Source organism: Rutilus rutilus (genome assembly GCF_951802725.1).
Source record: "Rutilus rutilus genome assembly, chromosome: 1".
Taxonomy (NCBI): domain Eukaryota; kingdom Metazoa; phylum Chordata; class Actinopteri; order Cypriniformes; family Leuciscidae; genus Rutilus; species Rutilus rutilus.
In genome coordinates this window covers 56,245,642-56,264,646 of record NC_140209.1, presented here as the reverse complement: position 1 = coordinate 56,264,646, position 19,005 = coordinate 56,245,642, and the positions used below count along the sequence as shown (strand labels likewise).

Genomic DNA, 19,005 nt, shown 5'->3' with positions numbered 1-19,005 from the left:
AAAAGTATGTGCGCAGCTTTGATAGAAATAGAGATAAGCAAAATGTGTGAAAAAGCTGCAGCTAAAAACAGGAACTTGTAGTAGACGTGATATTGTTCTATCACGTCTGCAAGTTGGACAAGAGATCTCGAACGAGAGGCATTTCCTTTTAAGGTAACTAAGGCGATCTTTTGAGACAGATCAGGATGTGTTTTGTGTATATAAGCTGGGCAAAAAGCAGAAGTCGGGGCCTTCTCATATCAGATGCGCTCTGTATGTGAATGTCAATTTCTTGCAAGAAATAAAGCTGATCTTTGTTAACCTTTGAGATGTCCTACTGTCTTACAATTATTGAGAAAAGTTGAGAAAAGAATTTCCACGACAAATGGCGACGAGGAAGGGGTCGCAAAACTGATGACCTCCGTGGACGAAGCAATTGACTGATCATCCCAAAGACAAGAAGTCTCTGGCTCCGATACCCCGACGCTAAACTGCAAGGGACGGGAGAATTGTAGACACCACGGCAGGCCTAGGTGGACGCGATCCCGAATAAAGAACCAAGCTGCAAAAAGCACGGTGAGAGAAAATTATTTACGTGGTAAATAAGAAAATTATTTGCGTATTGAATATTTTTCCTAAAAGGGTCAGGGTTTTGGAATAAGCCTGAAAGTCATTTCCAAACAGGGTTCGAGAATAAGCCTGATAGTAATTTCTCAAATGCCAGGTGTTAATTGTTTTCCCAGAAGGGCCAGAGTTTGAGAATAAGCCTGATAGTAATTTCTCAAACGTCTAGACAAGGTGCAGTTTGAAATAAGCCTGATAGTAATTTTCAAACATTTGAGAAGGCACTTGTTTGGGAAAAAGACCTAGCATCGACGGATGTGGGCATTTTGAAAGTCCTAGATTGACGAATTTAGGCAGGCGTGGTGGCCATGCTGGGGGAAAGAATTAACACAGTGAATATAGTACGTGGTGACCACGTGAAGGGAAAGGATTTAAATACGCAAATATAAATACTGAAGAATTTAAATACGCAAATATAAATACTGTTGAGTAAAATTAGTGCAAAATGGGTAATGTTAATGATAAAGAGTTGGAGACAGTGGATTTCTCAAAAGGGAATTATTGTTCCATGACCAAGAAAAATGGAACGGGGTGGCATCATAGGATACCACAGTTAATTAAATTGTACGGATTTAATGTGTGTTTAATGTCTGAGTGTAAGCCATCTGCAAAAGACAAAGGAAAATTGGACAAAAAACAAGTCCAAAAAGAAAAGAACCATATAAAGATAATTATGACTTTGATGGTCGAATTATAGATGTATGGTTAAATGAGGCAATTACCAGACAAAGAAAACAGATAAATGCAGCATTAGCACCATTAGAGAGTGCAAATAGTAGAGAGACAAAGGCAGAGGAAGCCAGAAAAAAACTTTACTAAACTCTGTTTCTAATTCTTCCGAGGAAATGAGATGAAAACCCGCCTGGCTGAGGACGACCGCTGTCCGGCTCCCTACTCCCCCTACCAACCACCACCAGCAGTGGCCCTCCACGAACCACAAAGACAACCAGGAGCAATGGGAGGTCAAGATCCTGAGGAAGACAAAGAAGAAGAGGGAACGAGTCTGCAAGCAAGACCACCAAGACACCCTGAACATCGAAGCCTGCTAGGTGCGATCACCCTGCCCTCTGCTCCTCCAGACTACACTCCTCCATCTCCAAAATTCGTAAATGTTCACCAACCCAAAGAGAAGCACAGGCCAGACAATCAAAGATAAGTACGTATGAAAAATATCTGAAAACTGTTTTTTTCTGGACGGTCTGGACCCTGAAATAGGGAAAAAGGTCAAAACGTCTTGTGTGGGGCACCACCAAGCGCGGCTGGAAGAAATCCGGCGACACGCAACGCATCAACAACAGCTGCTGAGAGACCAAGCCAAGAACAAACAGAAAAAGACTGACAAAGACACTCAACTGGCTCTGCTGAAGATGGGCTCAAGAAGAAGAGGAGGAGGAAGAGGTGGCAGAAGAGGACGAGGCAGAGGAGGAAGAGGACGTGGAATGGGTGACCAACCCGCAATGGACCCTGAAGCTTGTTATAATTGTGGGCGAAAAGGACACTGGAGAAATGACTGTCCGGATCCTCCAAAGAAGAGAGGATTCCAACAGCCACCAGAGCCACAAGGAGATTGAAAGAAGGAGGGGGAGGGGAGCGACGGTGAAGGGTCTGACTCCCAGGTGGTAAATATGTCTAATCTTATCTCTTTTTCTGCTCCTTGCAATGAAGAAAATATGCTTGCTGACACTGAACTTTTGGTATAAAGCATTTGCAAAATTACCAATGATTGATATCAGTATCGAGGGTAGGAAAATTAAGTTCTAAATTGACAGTGGAGTGAAGAACTCAGTAATTAAAAATGAACAATTGCCTGATTTAACTGTATTATCTGGAAAATGGACAACCTCCAGAAGTGCCACAGGGCATCTGGTAAAGGAACCATATACAGCAGATTTGTCTTGTCAGATTGGTGATCACTCATTTTCTCATGCTTTTCTTGTAACTACTACCTGTCCTTGTAATCTTCGGGGAAGAGATTTGATGTGTAAACTGAAGCTGAACTTGTATTGTGATGACAGTGGCCTCACTGCTGATATGAATATGGTGCGAATGCCAACTGAAACATTATATGTTTTTGAATGGAGCACTCCTCAGTGTGGTCTGCAAAACAAAGCCACAAATAGGATGCCTCCTGACCATGATTTCATGGAAGAAAGTGATTTGCATTGCACATGTCATGTTAGCAGTGAGCCAGATGAAATTTTTGCTGAAAAATGGTCTGAACTAGAGATTGAGGAACTGAAAACGTACTCGGTTACTAACGTAACCTCGGTTCTCTCTAGAGAGAGGAACGAGTACTGCGTAGAATACGCTAGGGGAAAATCCTTTTCCACGAGAATACTGAAGCCAAAAAATTATCCTTAATTTTGTATTAATGTAAAACGCGTTGCGGCAGCATACAGACATAGGCGAGGCAGCTCGCGCGCCTATTGGGTGGTCTGCTGGCAACTGCTTAAGCCTATCGAGCGAGACCTAGAGTGACGTCAGACCCAATGAGGGCGCTTCGCGCCCTCTGCGTCACGTCCCGCCGAGACGGGCGTGGCTTAGGTCTATAAATACCGCTCGCAGGCATTATATCTCTGGTTTTTCATAGTCGAAGCAACCAGAGTGCGTGCAGGCACGGCAGGATACGCAGTACTCGTTCCTCTCCCTAGAGAGAACTGAGGTTACGTTAGTAACCAAGTACGTTCTCTTACGAGAGATTCTCTCGTACTGCGTAGAATACGCTAGGGGAACCTACTGTAAAACGCCGTGCGTGCTGGGATCTGATACTATAGACTCAAGGGCGACAGCCCGGAGTTCATACAGTACATAATCACCCAGGGGACTCACAGGGAATCCTGGAAGAGAGGGGGGGTTAGCCACCATCTTCCCTATGGCAGCATAGAGCAAGGATTGCAATACTCAAATAGCTGCATAACTGACAGCGCCAGTTATGAGATTTTGGCCATACTAGACAGACAGTAGTCTGGCCTGTAGTGCGGGAACCTCTAGGTTGTAAAACCTTATAAATGTAGACGGAGAGGCCCAGCCTGCCGCCATACAGATATCTTGCAAGGCAATCCCACTTGACCAGGCCCACGATGAAGCCATGCTTCTCGTGGAGTGCGCTTTGTCACCCAGCGGGCACTGCATGCCCCTGGTTGTGTAAGCTAGCGCTATTGCGTCCACTACCCATCTGGATAGGGTCTGTTTCGAAGCGGCTAGTCCCTTAGAACGCCCGCTGAACGAAACAAAGAGCTGCTCCGTCTGTCTGAAAACAGACGAGCGAGACACATAAGCTCTTAACGCCCTGACTGGGCAAAGGGAGCTTTCGTCCACATTTCCTTCAGTGACCGGCAGAGCAGACAGGGAGATGACCTGTGCTCTGAACGGTGTATTGAGGGATTTAGGAACATAACCGTGCTTAGGTTTGAGTATAACTCTAGAGTCATTCGGCCCAAATTCCATGCACGTCGCGCTTACTGAGAGCGCGTGTAAGTCCCCTATGCGCTTCACAGAAGCGAGAGCCAGAAGAAACGCCGTCTTGAAAGACAGGTGTTTAAGATCGATCTTCTGCAAGGGCTCGAATGGATGACCTTTCATGGCTTCCAGTACCGTAGAAAGGTCCCATATAGGGACTGTGGGAGGTCTGGGAGGATTCAGTCTCTTAGCTCCCCTAAGGAAGAGAATGACTAAATCGTTCCTTCCAATAGACTGGCCAAGCGTGGTTGAAGAGAACACTGCTATGGCCGCTACATAGACTTTGAGCGTGGAAGGGGACCTGCCCTTATCCAACAGCTCCTGTAGGAAGGAGAGAACCTCCGTCACACCGCAATGCAGGGGTGACACACCATGAGCTGTGCACCAGCTAGAGAACACTGACCATTTTGAGGCATAGAGACGTCGCGTAGACGGAGCTCTGGCCTGTGTGATAGTGTTTAACACTCCCTGTGGGAGGTCAGCGGGTACCCGTTGATGGCCCACACATGGAGGGACCACAGCTCTGGGTGAGGATGCCAGATCGAGCCGTTGGCTTGAGAGAGGAGATCCCTCCTCAGAGGCACTGGCCACGGGGCGGTGCTTGCTAACTGCATCACAGTTGGGAACCAAGGTTGGCTCATCCAAAGTGGGGCTACAAGCAGCACTGAGCATCCTTCTTCCCTGACCCGTTCTACCACCTGAGTCAGGAGGGAGACGGGGGGAAAAGCGTAGAGAGGACGGCGAGGCCACTGGTGGGTCAGCGCGTCCTTGCTCTTCGAGAAAAATTCTGGACAGTGAGCGTTTTCTTGAGACGTGAACAGGTCTACTTCCGCTCTGCCGAATTTCTCCCACAGCAGCCGGACTGTCTGTGGGTGCAAAGACCATTCCCCTGTCGGAACCTGGTTCCTGGACAGTCTGTCTGGTCCTATATTTAGGAGCCCTGGCACGTGCGCTGCTCTCAGCGAGAGGGCCCATATCAGGAGGCGCCTGGTTAGCCTGTACAGAGTCAGGGACCTGAGGCCGCCCTGGCGATTTATGTAGGACACCACTGAGACGTTGTCTGAACGTATTAGGACGTGGTGTCCCTTTATGAGGGGACAAAAGCGCGTGAGCGCTTTGCTCACTGCCAACATTTCGAGGCAGTTGATATGTAAGAGCTTCTCCCGCTTTGACCATTGGCCAAAAAGCGGTCTGCCCTCGAGCAGCGCTCCCCATCCCGAGGTGGATGCGTCCGTGGACACCACCATCACTCTCGAGGAAGTCCCCAGGCTTACACCTGATTGGTACCAGTCTTTTGCCTTCCAAGGTTTCAAGGCTGCAATGCACGCTTGATTGACCTTGATGCGAAGGCGACCGGAGGCCCACGCTGTGCGTGGTACTCTCTTTCTGAGCCAGAACTGCAGTGGGCGCATGCGCAGAAGGCCCAACTGGAGAACTGAAGATGCTGAGGCCATCAGACCGAGCATCCTTTGAAATGTTTTGAGAGGGACTATCGCGTCGCAGCGGAACGAGCCGGCTGCGCGCCGAATGTCCAGCGTGCGCTGAGATGACAGGCGTGCTGTCATTAGCAGCGAGTTCAGCTCTATTCCCAGAAAAGATATAATCTGTCTGGGGAATAGCGAGCTCTTTTCCCAGTTCACTGCGAGACCGAGATTCTCGAGGTGATCGAGTAAAATGGTCCTGTGCTCTACGAGCTCTGAGTGAGATTGGGCTAGAATCAGCCAGTCGTCCAGATAGTTCAGCACTCGTATGCCCCGTAATCTGAGGGGTGCGAGCGCTGCGTCCATGCACTTCGTAAATGTACGGGGTGCCAGGGACAAGCCGAAAGGCAGGACTGTGTACTGATATGCCTGGCCCTCGAAGGCGAATCTCAAAAATTGCCTGTGACGTGACGCTATCTGTATTTGAAAATACGCGTCTTTTAGATCTATTGACACAAACCAGTCCCCTCGGCGGACATGCGCAAGGATTTTTCTGGTTGTGAGCATCCTGAACTGGCGCTTCAGAAGCGCTCTGTTCAGCTGCCGCAGATCTAGTATGGGTCTGAGACCCCCGTCTTTCTTGGGCACCAGGACGTATCTGCTGTAAAGCCCCCCTTCGCTTTGAGCTTGAGATAGGGGTTCTATAGCCCCTTTGCTCAACAGTTTAAGAATCTCGGCTCGAAGTAGATGAGCTACTTCTGATTCTACCGTGGTCTCGACGCGCGCCATGAAGCGGCGAGGGCGTCGGCGAAACTGCAGCGAATAGCCCCGGGAAGCTTTTCCCACGCAGGTGCGCGAGTAGCTAGGGGCTGGATGCGAAGCACGCTCTGATCGGCTCGCGATACAGCGGCTTTTGTGTGCTGCGACATAAATGTCGCGCTCATGACATCTGAGGCAGGGGGCGCGCTGATAACAGCGGGCAGAATGCCCGTGCTCGACTCCTCTGCAGTGTCTAGCTGAGAGGGGGAGGGCTGGGCTAGTTTCATGTCTGTGTGTGGGCGTGGGCGCAGAACAGCGGGCAGATACACCACCTTTACAGCATCGCTCGCGTGAGCAGAGCATATGCATACTGGTCCTGTATTTACAGGGACCGTGAGACATGTGGGAAGTAGCGTTTGTGGGCACTGGGTAGTGGGCACGCATGCTACATTTGAAGCGCAATCGATCTGAGTCGATTTTATGTGCGCGAGCCCTGTGTGAAGGGCTGTGCTTGTGTGTAGGAATGGGCACTGAGTAGTGGGCATTTTTTCTACACATAAAACACCTTCGGCCGTGGCCAGGACACCAGAAAATACACTCTTTAAGGGATTTATCTGGGTAGCCGTAAAAACGGCTTTTGTGTGCAGGCAAGCGGGCAATGGAACCGGCTTGTTGGCTGCTAAATACGCTGGACCAGTCACATTTCCTGGAACTGGACGAGCGGCAAGCTTTGGTGGAAGTCCGGCCACAGCGGGACTTGGACACCGTCGCTTTCCTAGGCGTGCTAGGACGATTTCGGGGCCTCTGGCTTCAACGCAATCTTTTGCCGCGGGCCACGCGGGGCGGGGCGGCAGCCGGATGAGCGAGATCTCATCAGCGTCATCGACAGAAGCGGCGGCAGACCGCGGCCGCTGTCCGTCCGGAAGTGAAGCTGATGAAACCGGAGAAGCAGGCGGGCGCACCGGCGAGCTTTGACGGCTGGGAGAGGGCTCCGGTGCTGCGTTCCAGTCCAAAACTGTCATGCCCTTCACTCGCAAACTTCCCTCCGTCTCGTTCACTCGGATGTACGTCATTGCGAGTGCCCACTACTGGCGGAAACTGCAATGGGCTGAACTGGAACGTCCTAAGCCCTTGATCACTTGGAATCAGCTGTGGAGTTGATTTATTATTTACATTTTTTTTTCCTTTAAGAATTTGTTTAATGCAGCATCCAAATGTTTATGTGTGTTTGGGTTGTTTTAAACAAAAAATATATATAATTAATATATCATAGAGTTGTCTGTTGTGGTGGTGATTAGATGAGATATGTGGTGACGTCACAATCGTACTGCATTGTGGGACATATAGGTGCCTGAAGTGTACATTTGAAGCAGACTCGCTCCCTCGGTCAAAAACGAGGGAACGAGGGTCTGTCCATATAAACTTCCCTCGTCCACTTCACGAAGTGGAACGCACTTCAAAATGGCGGCAGGGATTCCCCCAAGGGGAAGTGCTTAGGGAAGTTCGCAAGTGCGTGTCTAAAAGTGGACTGGAACGCAGCACTGGATTCGCTGAGCGCGGCGCTTTTTACGGCGCGTCACAACAGCAGGTGTGGGCGCAGTCTCGCTGAACAGTGCCAAGCGAGTCCTCAGAGTCGCTAATATGGCATAATAATTATAGTCTAGATGGAAATAGGGGTCCACGCGCACCCCCCGGCTTTTTTTATGCCACCTGATTTTTTTAAATCTTTAAAGTGTCTATTTTCAGAATCTGCCAGGTACCAAGCTGAAATAATGTCCCAAAGGCTTCATTTTTAACCCTTTGCGGAACCCGACCGGAACCCGAAAAATAAAAAAATTATATATAAAGTGGCTTAACATTTGAAGTAAACGACATACAGAGACAAATGAACACATTTTCCCATACAATTCTGACCCCAGGAATTTAATGGAATGGTTATTTTTAACATTTGATAACATATTGACCCTATTTCTGGACAAAAATAGCAAAAAATGGCCAAAAATGTGTAGAGGATCAACTATATTTTCATTTTCTGAAGCGCATAGGGTGATTTCTTTTTCACAAACTGTTATTTCTTTATCATTCAAGTGTCTATTTTAAAATTAAATTGGGTACCAAGCTGAAATAATGTCCAAAATGCTTTATTTTTAACCCTTTGCACCAAACCCGAAAAATCGAATGTGATTTAAAGTGCCATAACTTTTGATGTAAACAACTCACAGAGACAAATGGACACATTTTTCCATACAATTCTGACCCAGGGAAATTGTTATTTGTTATATTTTACAACATCTTGACCATCTATGGTCAAAAACAGCTAAAAAAAGCTAATTTGACACCATTTTCACCATCTAATAGCAGGCTGAAATGGGGTTTATTTGAACCTTTTACTGCACCTATCCTGAACCTTGAAAATTAAGAAAATAGCTTTACTTTTGAAGTAAACAAAACAAAACAAAACAAAACAAAGCAAATTAACTTAAAAAAAAAAAATCCAAAAAGGTCCAAAAAGTTGACTAACTGCCAGTTTGGGAATGTTGGGGCTTTGCAGTTGGCAGTTGTGGTACCTACAGATCGCCATCTCACACTGCTCTCTCTTTTGGAACAATTTCAGTACGTATTTGAAACTATAATTAAGATATACCTTTGTAGTCATAACTAAGTCATAAGTCATTTTTCAACAGTTTTTACTATAATCACAGGCTTTCGGAAAGCGAGAAGCTATCATATCTGCACAGTATCCGAGATATGAGACTCTGTTAAGCAGCCAGTTCACCATACCGCAAGATGGATATTTGTGAACAGATTCCATTTACATTAGAGGACTTGCCTTTGGATACAATTGGCTATCACCAATACTGCTATAAAAGCTTTACAGGGAAAATAGATTGTTTACAAGTGTCAAAGGTTTCTACATCTGGTGAATCATCATCATTGAAAAAGGACTCTCTGCGCCATGTCAAATCTCTGTCAATTCAATCTGAAGGAGCTCCAAGAAGGTGTTCCTTCTTGTTTCCCAATCAGTGACAAAGCAAAATTCAAGTTCAAGGGCAAGACTGAAGAGCTTACAAAGTTTCAGAGTTGGAAACACAAGGAACTAGCCTGGAAAGTTATTGAACCTAGGGCACAGGAATTAAAGAAAGAGGCTCTTTATTGCAAGGTGTAGGACAAGGACCTTTTTGCAATGGAAGCTAAGTATCATCTATCATGCAGAAACAACTTCAACACAGAGTTCCAAACCCATGAGCGTGGAAGGGAGAGAGCAGAAAAGGCAGCAGACAACATTGACAGCCTGCAGGCCCAGAAGATAGCAGCACATAACAAGTCGTATTGTGTGGTAAAGGATTACATTCTTAGGAATGTGATTGAATGCAAAGAGGTTGTCCAGCTAAGAACCATGTACAACTTGTACATGAAGACATTGGAAAATAACGGTCATTGGAATCGAGAACGGTCACTTCATATTGCATTTACATTTACATTTACATTTAGTCATTTAGCAGACGCTTTTATCCAAAGCGACTTACAAATTAGGACTAGATTAAGCGAGTCATCATGAAGAGGCAAAAACGAAAACAACGCAAGAAGTGCTCAAGATACGAAGTTCAGGCATTATTCAGAGTAGCATAAGCCCGATAAGTGAGGTTTTAGAGGGAAAGGGGAGTTTTTTTTTTATTTTTTTTATATCTATGCAGTTAAGTGCTCACGGAAGAGATGGGTTTTCAGCTGTCTTTTGAAGGTTGTCAGGGATTCTGCATTCCGGATGAGGGTGGGGAGAGCGTTCCACCAGCATGGAACTGTGAATGAGAATGTTCTGGAAAGTGATTTTGTGGCTCTCTGTGATGGAACCACGAGACGTCGCTCGTTGACCGATCGTAGGCTTCTGGTAGGGATATAGGCTCGTAGTAGTGAGTGAAAGTAGGAGGGAGCTGAGCCTGTGATAGATCTGTAAGCAAGTGTCAATGCCTTGAACTTGATGCGAGCAGTGAGAGGTAGCCAGTGCAGAGAGATGTACAGAGGAGTGACGTGGGCCCTCTTGGGCTCGTTGAAGACAAGACGAGCTGCAGCGTTCTGGATTATCTGTAGAGGTTTGGTTGCACATGATGGAAGTCCAGCCAGAAGAGCATTGCAGTAGTCAAGCCTAGAAATGACCAGGGCCTGGACGAGAAGTTGTGTTGCATGCTCAGTTAGGAAAGGCCTGATCTTCCTGATGTTGTGCAGTGCAAAGCTGTCTTTGAAATGTGATCTGTGAAGGTCAGCTGGTCATCAAACATATATTGCAGCCTGTATTGCAAATATTGCATAGCTAATACGCAGTGGGAAACTCCTTTCCTTGAGAATATTGAAGCTAATAATTTAAAACGCAGTGCAGCTGCACAGCGAACACAGCAGAGCATCTAGCTCGCCCATTGGCTGTGCTGCGGCAACTGCACAACCTATGGCCAAGCGCCTCTGACGTGCGACCCAATCAGATGACTTGGCGCCCAACACGTCAGAGTATGCAAGGCTTGCTCTAGCTGTTATTGCTTGTTTCGACAGCGAAAGCTTCAGAGGAGGTCAGAGACGCGAAGAGTCGCTAAAAGAGATAAAATCTGCTATTTGGCCAAAATGGGCTTCCTTTATAGACTAAGGCCACGCCCATTTAGGTGCACAGTAGACAGCGACTTCAACTCACCTCATAGCCGCTTCTCTTCTGTCGCTGCTCTCCTGAGGCCATCCGGCGAGAAAAACGCTATATCCTTTTACTGCTACTGTTGTGTTCGCCGCTGCGACACTCAGTTCTAAAAGAGTCAAATTTAGCGAATGTTGTTTCAAATGCCTCGCCCCTCGTGCATCCTGTGCGGAGCACGCATACACAAGGAAGATGGGCACTCAGAGTACGCCACGTGCCTGGGACCCACCCACACTGAAGCTGCACTCTCTGCTGTGGGCTTATCTCACTGTGAGAGCCTGTCCATCTCAACACTGCGGACGCGCCTTCTCATAGTCTGGTGCTAGCGCTGCTGCTACCGGAACTAATTCGGTTGCTGAGATGCTGAGTATCCTCACTGCGGCCGTTTTAGACCTCGGTCTCGAATGGGCCTCGCCTGAGGAGCCACCCAGAAGCAGGCTGGATGGATGGTTTCTGCCTGGGCACCAGCAGGCCCCTGTCACAAGCCAGCGCCTTTTTTCACCTCACAAAATCATGGTGTGCACCGTACTCAGCACGCACGAGTGCTTTTACTTCCGCCATGCTCTCATCTGTTGACGGCGCAGCAGAAAAAGGTTATGAGAAGCTGCCTCCGCTCGAAGAAGCAGTTGCCGCCCATCTATGCCCGCCCACTGCTGTTGGCTGGAGATCCAGAGCAGTTCACAACCCATCCCTGGAGTGTCGAAATGGGTTTTGTACAGTACATTATAAAGCGAGGTTACTCGCTCCAATTCCCTCGCAGACCCTCACGGTTTCAGGTGGTTATCGAGACCTCGGTGAGAAGCGGTGTGGCTCACGTGCAAAATCTGCTATAAAAGGGGGCGATAGAATTAGAGGGACCATGTGAAACCCGAGGGAGGGGTTCTAGCAGACCAATCACAGCGCTTGCGTCCGCAAAGAATTGACAAGTGTTACATTTTTGGAGAGGTGCTCGTCAGGGTATGCCGAAGGGTAAGCGCTAAACACAGCCTACGATGTAGCTACAGCGTAAGTTTGACACAGAAGTATAAATTGGGCTTAACTTTCACATTCAGATAACGCCCCATCACAGGCCATTCTTGAGATTCGCCTTCGAGGGGGAGGCTTATCAATACACAGTCATACCATTCGGTCTGTCTCTAGCAGCCCGTACTTTCACAAAGTGCATGGACGCAGCACTTTCTCCCCTGAGGCAACGGAGTGCGCGTGCTGAACTATCTCGACAATTGGCTCATTATGTGTCAGTCGAAGACCAAATTATTGACACACAGATCCATGCTCCTCATCTATTAGAATGCTTGGGGCTCAGGGTAAATTTTTCCAAGAGCAAACTGTTACCCAGCCAGAACATAATCTTTCTGGGCACAGTTATCGACTCTACAATGATGAGAGCGCGGCTCACACCAGAGTGCGCTCTCTCTATAAGGGGTCCTTCAGGGTAGGTGCGTGCATGCCCCTCAGGAAGTTTCAGAGGCTTCTCGGTCTCATGGCCGCTGCATCATCAGTACTCCAGCTAGGGTACGATCTTATCAGTCTACCTATTACTGTCCATTAGCACAATTGTCCAGGGATTTATGTTCGGAGCGAGCCCGGCTCTTATACTCCAGCCCCTTATTCATGAAACCCGACTCATGTCTGGTTACTGTCACTATGTTGGGGTTTGTTATGGCTTGTTTCTGTGAGCCTCGGGGTGCTTCCCTAGGATCCAGTTGTATGCAGCCACTTGCTAATAGTGCAGCATTTTACATTGCGTTACAATACGAAGTGACCGATCTCGAAAGGGAACGTACTCGGTTACTAATGTAACCTCGGTTCCCTGAGAGTAAGGGAACGAGTATTGCGTAGCCTGCCGCACTATTACAATCTGTTGGGATTTGTCACTTAAGTCGATTTAAACCTGCTATTTGGCCAGAATGGGCTTCCTTTATAGACTAAGGCCAAGCCCATTTAGGCGCGCTCTGACGTGCGACCCAATCAGATGACTTGGCGCCAAACACGTCAGAGCGCGCCAAAGGTTGTGCAGTTGCCGCAGCACAGCCAATGGGCGAGCTAGACGCTCTGCTGTGTTCGCTGTGCAGCTGCACTGTGTTTTAAATTATTAGCTCGAGGAAAGGAGTTTCCCACTGCGTATTAGCTATGCAATATGAAGTGACCGTTCTCGTTTCCAATGACCGTTATTTTCCAATGTCTTCATGTACAAGTTGTACATGGGTCTTAGCTGGACAACCTCTTTGCATTCAATCACATTCCTAAGAATGTAAATCTTTTACCACACAATACGACTTGTTATGTGCTGCTATCTTCTGGGCCTGCAGGCTGTGTCTGCTGCCTTTTCTGCTCTCTCCCTTCCATGCTCATGGGTTTGGTACTCTGTGTTGAAGTTGTTTCTGTATGATAGATGATACTTAGCTTCCATTGCAAAAAGGTCCTTGTCCTAAACCTTGCAATAAAGAGCCTCTTCTTTAATTCCTGTGCCCTAGGTTCAATAACTTTCCAGGCTAGTTACTTGTGTTTCCAACTCTGAAACTTTGTAAGCTTTTCAGTCTTGCCCTTGAACTTGAATTTTGCTTTGTCACTGATTGGGAAACAAGAAGGAACACCTTCTTGGAGCTCCTTCGGATTGAATTGACAGAGATTTGACATGGCGCAGAGAGTCCTTTTTCAATGATGATGATTCACCAGATGTAGAAGCCTTTGACACTTGTAAACAATCTATTTTCCCTGTAAAGCTTTTATAGCAGTATTGGTGATAGCCAATTGTATCCAAAGGCAAGTCCTCTAATGTAAATGGAATCTGTTCACAAATATCCATCTTGCGGTATGGTGAACTGGCTGCTTAACAGAGTCTCATATCTCGGATACTGTGCAGATATGATAGCTTCTCGCTTTCCGAAAGCCTGTGATTATAGTAAAAACTGTTGAAAAATGACTTATGACTTAGTTATGACTACAAAGGTATATCTTAATTATAGTTTCAAATACGTACTGAAATTGTTCCAAAAGAGAGAGCAGTGTGAGATGGCGATCTGTAGGTACCACAACTGCCAACTGCAAAGCCCCAACATTCCCAAACTGGCAGTTAGTCAACTTTTTGGACCTTTTTGGATTTTTTTTTTTTTAAGTTAATTTGCTTTGTTTTGTTTTGTTTTGTTTTGTTTACTTCAAAAGTAAAGCTATTTTCAATTTCTTAAGGTTCAGGATAGGTGCAGTAAAAGGTTCAAATAAACCCCATTTCAGCCTGCTATTAGTATAATAAAAATGGTGTCAAATTAGCTTTTTTTGCTGTTTTTGACCATAGATGGTCAAGATGTTGTAAAATATAACAAATAACAATTTCCCTGGGTCAGAATTGTATGGAAAAATGTGTCCATTTGTCTCTGTGAGTTGTTTACATCAAAAGTTATGGCACTTTAAATCACATTCGATTTTTCGGGTTTGGTGCAAAGGGTTAAAAATAAAGCATTTTGGACATTATTTCAGCTTGGTACCCAATTTAATTTTAAAATAGACACTTGAATGATAAAGAAATAACAGTTTGTGAAAAAGAAATCACCCTATGCGCTTCAGAAAATGAAAATATAGTTGATCCTCTACACATTTTTGTCCAGAAATAGGGTCAATATGTTATCAAATGTTAAAAATAACCATTCCATTAAATTCCTGGGGTCAGAATTGTATGGGAAAATGTGTTCATTTGTCTCTGTATGTCGTTTACTTCAAATGTTAAGCCACTTTCTATATAAGTTTTTTATTTTACGAGTTCCGGTCGGGTTCCGCAAAGGGTTAAAAATGAAGCCTTTGGGACATTATTTCAGCTTGGTACCTGGCAGATTCTGAAAATAGACACTTTAAAGATTTTAAAAAATCAGGTGGCATAAAAAAAGCCAGGGGGTGCGCGTGGACACCTATTTCCATCTAGACTATTAATTGTGTGTTATGTCAATTGATGTTTTTATTCAGTTCAATCAAACTGTGCAACTGAGAATTGATATAGATCTCATGATTTGAACAATTACTAATTAATAGGTACATTCAGGTACTCGTAAATTAAGAAGAGGAAAATTTCTTAATTCTGTAGAGTATAAGGACTCTAAATAGGTACATTACTGTAAAGATAAAAATAATCTAGGGACTATTTTTGAAGAAACTTGAGGGGTTTAGAACCCTAATTCAGATATCGTAGATGCTAAAAAAAATGTATAGTTGTAATAGTTGTTCTCTAATAAGAGAGGATAAGTTACTTTGCTGGACTAGGTCCGAATAGATAATTGGGTAAACTTCTATAGCGATTAATTAATGACTAAATTAAATATTTTTTAGGTGTTTCCATTTGTTAAAATAGCAAAAGAAAAACTTTCAAAAGGAGATTGATTTTGGGAAACATATTTAATTTCTGGATTATTATTAGTTAAAGAAGTTACCAGTTGATTATTGAAATTTTCCTTTCATGTATTGTCTAATGTCTGTATTTGATATCTGAGAGGTGACTGCGGGTCTAGTCTATCTAGGAATACAGTAACAGTGCTTGCTAATTTAGCCAGGCTTCCATAAATGAAATATGGACTTGTTTTGTTGAGAAAGGTCTTCAACGAATTAAAAATAATTATGTAGGGGGCACAAAGTTAAAACCTAGACCAAGAACAATGTAACACTTTTGAATTTGAATTTAACACAGTTGAAATGTTAAATTTAAACTAAAATGAAACTAAACAGTTAAGACATTTCAGTGAAATAGAATATTTGCTCGGTAAAGCAAAATTCTAAAAAGCTTTCTTAATTCAAAATGAAGTTACAGATTTAATGATCTGGATCAATGGATCCATTATGAACTATTCCGCATTGCCAACAAATAGAGGCAGGACATGTTATGTCCATCGGTTAATTCTGGAAAAATAGGATTTTAGGATAGGTGATTAATGATTATATGGCACATCAGCAGCTAAATCTATTCTCATGGCAACAGCTGGGTGAGAGTTAATTTTAAAATTAATGACATTGTTTGAAACAAGGTAATACAATTATTGATATTTGTGTTAAGGATAAAAATGAAAGTATTTTAGAACTTTTTGGTTAGATTTTATTACACAGATCCTTAAATAGATCTGACTAAGTAAAACAATAGCCTACTTGAAATAAAAGCTAGCAAAATAGGGTACGAAAAATGGTTAATCAGCAGGTATCAGCCTGTTAAAGGCCTAATAGATCAATGTGATTCGAAATTTAGCAAAGGATAATGAAACTTGATTCAAAGTTAAAAGGCAATGTACTATGGTATGATTAGTTTTTTCTGAAAATAGAATTAGATTGCTAGAATTAGAATGTTGGGAAGAAGATGAGTTTGAGGTTACAGTGCCTGAAGATGAGGTATACGAGAACGAGAGCGAACATGAGTTTGACTAAGAAATTAAATGACCATGGGAAAATTTACCTGTTGTAAATTACTATGATTATGGAGAAGTAAATGTCAAATTGTGTGTATGTGACATGAACATGGGGTGGATTTGTATTGGAAATTTTACATTTAGATGTGTTTTTTACTTTCAGATGTGTGCAACTTGTGTTAACGTTGAATATTTATTTTCACTCATAAGCATTTAAAGAAATATAATCATATAAGCTTGCAGGAACAAAATGTCCTGGGTGATAGACGACTTAGTAGCAAAGAGACTATGTGTACTCAAAGTGACCTATTGTTGTACTTCAAGTGTGAAAAGTATGTGCGCAGCTTGGATAGAAATAGAGATAAGCAAAATGTGTGAAAAAGCTGCAGCTAAAAACAGGAAACTTTTTCAGACGCGATATTGTTCTGTCTAGATAGAATTTATGTTAGACCAGAGATCTCGAACGAGAGACATTTCCTTTTAAGGTAACTAAGGCGATCTTTTGAGACAGACCAGGATGTGTTTTGTGTATATAAGCTGGGCAAAAAGCAGAAGTCGGGGCGCTTCTCATATCAGACTCTGACTGATGTGTGAACAGCCTTTCTTGCAAGAAATAAAGCTGATCTTTAACCTTTTGAGATATCCTACTGTCTTACAATTATTGAGAAAAGTTGAGAAAAGAATTTCCACAACACTACACATAAAACATGATATCAGAGTTTTAAAATCTTTTTTTTTTTAAAGAGAACAATAGGCTCCATCACAGTTGTTTAAGCCAATGGACATTAAGCTGTGTCGTCAGCAAGTCGTTTCCCATCGTGCTTTTGATCAGCGCAGTCGGTGGTTTGACATACGTCAGAATGACATCAGAGAAAGGCGGACCGCACTCGGACACATTTCTAACCGGCATGCATCTCGCGCTGATCACCGGTGATCGGTTCTGCACAGATTTTGGTCATCTCAAACAAGCCTAATATCAATGAAAGTGTGGACATTGTTTTGTATTGAGATCTCTAATAAAAATAAAACAAAAAAGTGAATTTAACAGTCAGATGTTTTTAAGTACTCAAAATGTATTATTCCACTGTCATTTTAGTATTCCAAACTGAGGTGGTTTTGGAGCAGACCCTTAGGATGATTTCCAGGCAGTGGCCAAGACAGGTTAGCCTGGTCCTACCAGACTCTCGTACTTCATTTCATTTACAAAAAGAGTCTGGCCACTCTCCATTGACAAATGTTAACTTCCTGGAAGGTGTATACTCTGTTGAAGTTTAAAACTATAATTAAAACTAGCAACAAGTACTACTACTACTACTACTACTACTACTTCCGCTGCTGCTGCTGCTGCTGCTAGTACTAATACTAACTACTTCAACTTTCTCAACTATTATACATCGTACTTTGTCCAAAGTGACACACAATGAAATGTAACAGTGAGATGATAGGCAAGGCAAGGCAAGTTTATTTATATAGCACATTTCATACACAATGGCAATTCAAAGTGCTTTACATAGAATAAATTAAAATAATAAAAAGAAATAAGAATAATTAAAACAGTTTATAAAAATAAAAATAAAATACAGTACAGTACAAACAGTCGGAAGAACAGCGGCACAGTGCTCATTCAGTAAATGCACAGCTAAACAGATGTGTTTTGAGTCTGGATTTGAATGTGATTACTGTAGGAGCACGTCTGATCTCCTCTGGAAGCTGGTTCCAGCTGCGGCTGGCATAATAGCTAAAAGCGGACTCGCCATGCTTAGAGTGAACCCTTGGTATTTCAAGCTGATATGATCCTAGTGATCTGAGTGATCTGTTGGGTTTATATTCAGTGAGCATATCTGCAATGTATTGAGGTCCTAGGCCATTGAATGATTTATATACCAGTAATAATACTTTAAAATCAATCCTAAATTTAACTGGGAGCCAGTGTAAAGACCTGAGGACTGGTGTGATATGTTCATATTTTCTGGTTCTGCTCAGAATCCTGGCGGCAGCGTTCTGTATGAGCTGCAACTGTCTTATGGTCTTTTTGGGAAGGCCAGTGAGGAGTCCATTACAATAATCCACCCTGGTGGTGATGAAAGCATGCACAAGTTTCTCTAAGTCTTGTCTGGAAACAAAGCATCTAATTCTTGCAATATTTTTCAGATGATAGTATGCTGATTTAGTTATTGCTTTGACATGACTACTGAAACTAAGCTCTGACTCTAGTGTCACACCAAGATTCCTGACTTGATTTTTGGTTGTTTGACCCCTAGAGTGAAGGTATGCGTTCACCTTGAGAACTTCATCTTTGTTTCCAAACGCAATGACTTCAGTTTTGTCTTTGTTTAACTGAAGAAAGTTTTGACACATCCAACTGTTAACTTCATCAATGCATTGGCACAGGGAGTCAATGGGGCTGTAATCGTTAGGCGATAGGGCTAAGTAAATCTGTGTGTCGTCTGCATAGCTGTGGTAAGCAATTTGGTTCTTTCTCATTATTTGGCTCATTGGGAGCATATACAGGTTGAAGAGGAGTGGCGCAAGAATTGAGCCTTGAGGGACTCCGCATGTCATGGATGTCCACTCAGACTTATGGTCTCCTATACTCACATAATAACCTCTCCCATCTAAGTATGACCTGAACCATTTTAGGACTATCCCAGAAAGCCCCACCCAGTTTTCCAGCCTGCCCAGAAGTATGTTGTGATCGACAGTGTCAAATGCA

At 44.0% G+C, this 19,005-nt stretch overlaps 1 protein-coding gene across 1 annotated transcript in view; it reads left to right on the top strand.

Moving 5' to 3' along the window:
• Window positions 1-262: 262 nt before the first annotated feature.
• LOC311304850 (dynein regulatory complex subunit 3-like) overlaps window positions 263-19,005 on the top strand; it is a gene marked incomplete at its 3' end in the record, with an annotated part of 45,171 nt that continues 26,428 nt past the window's right edge. Inside the window, exon 1 of the mRNA XM_084432194.1 lies at window positions 263-555. The remainder of the gene's footprint in view (window positions 556-19,005) is intronic.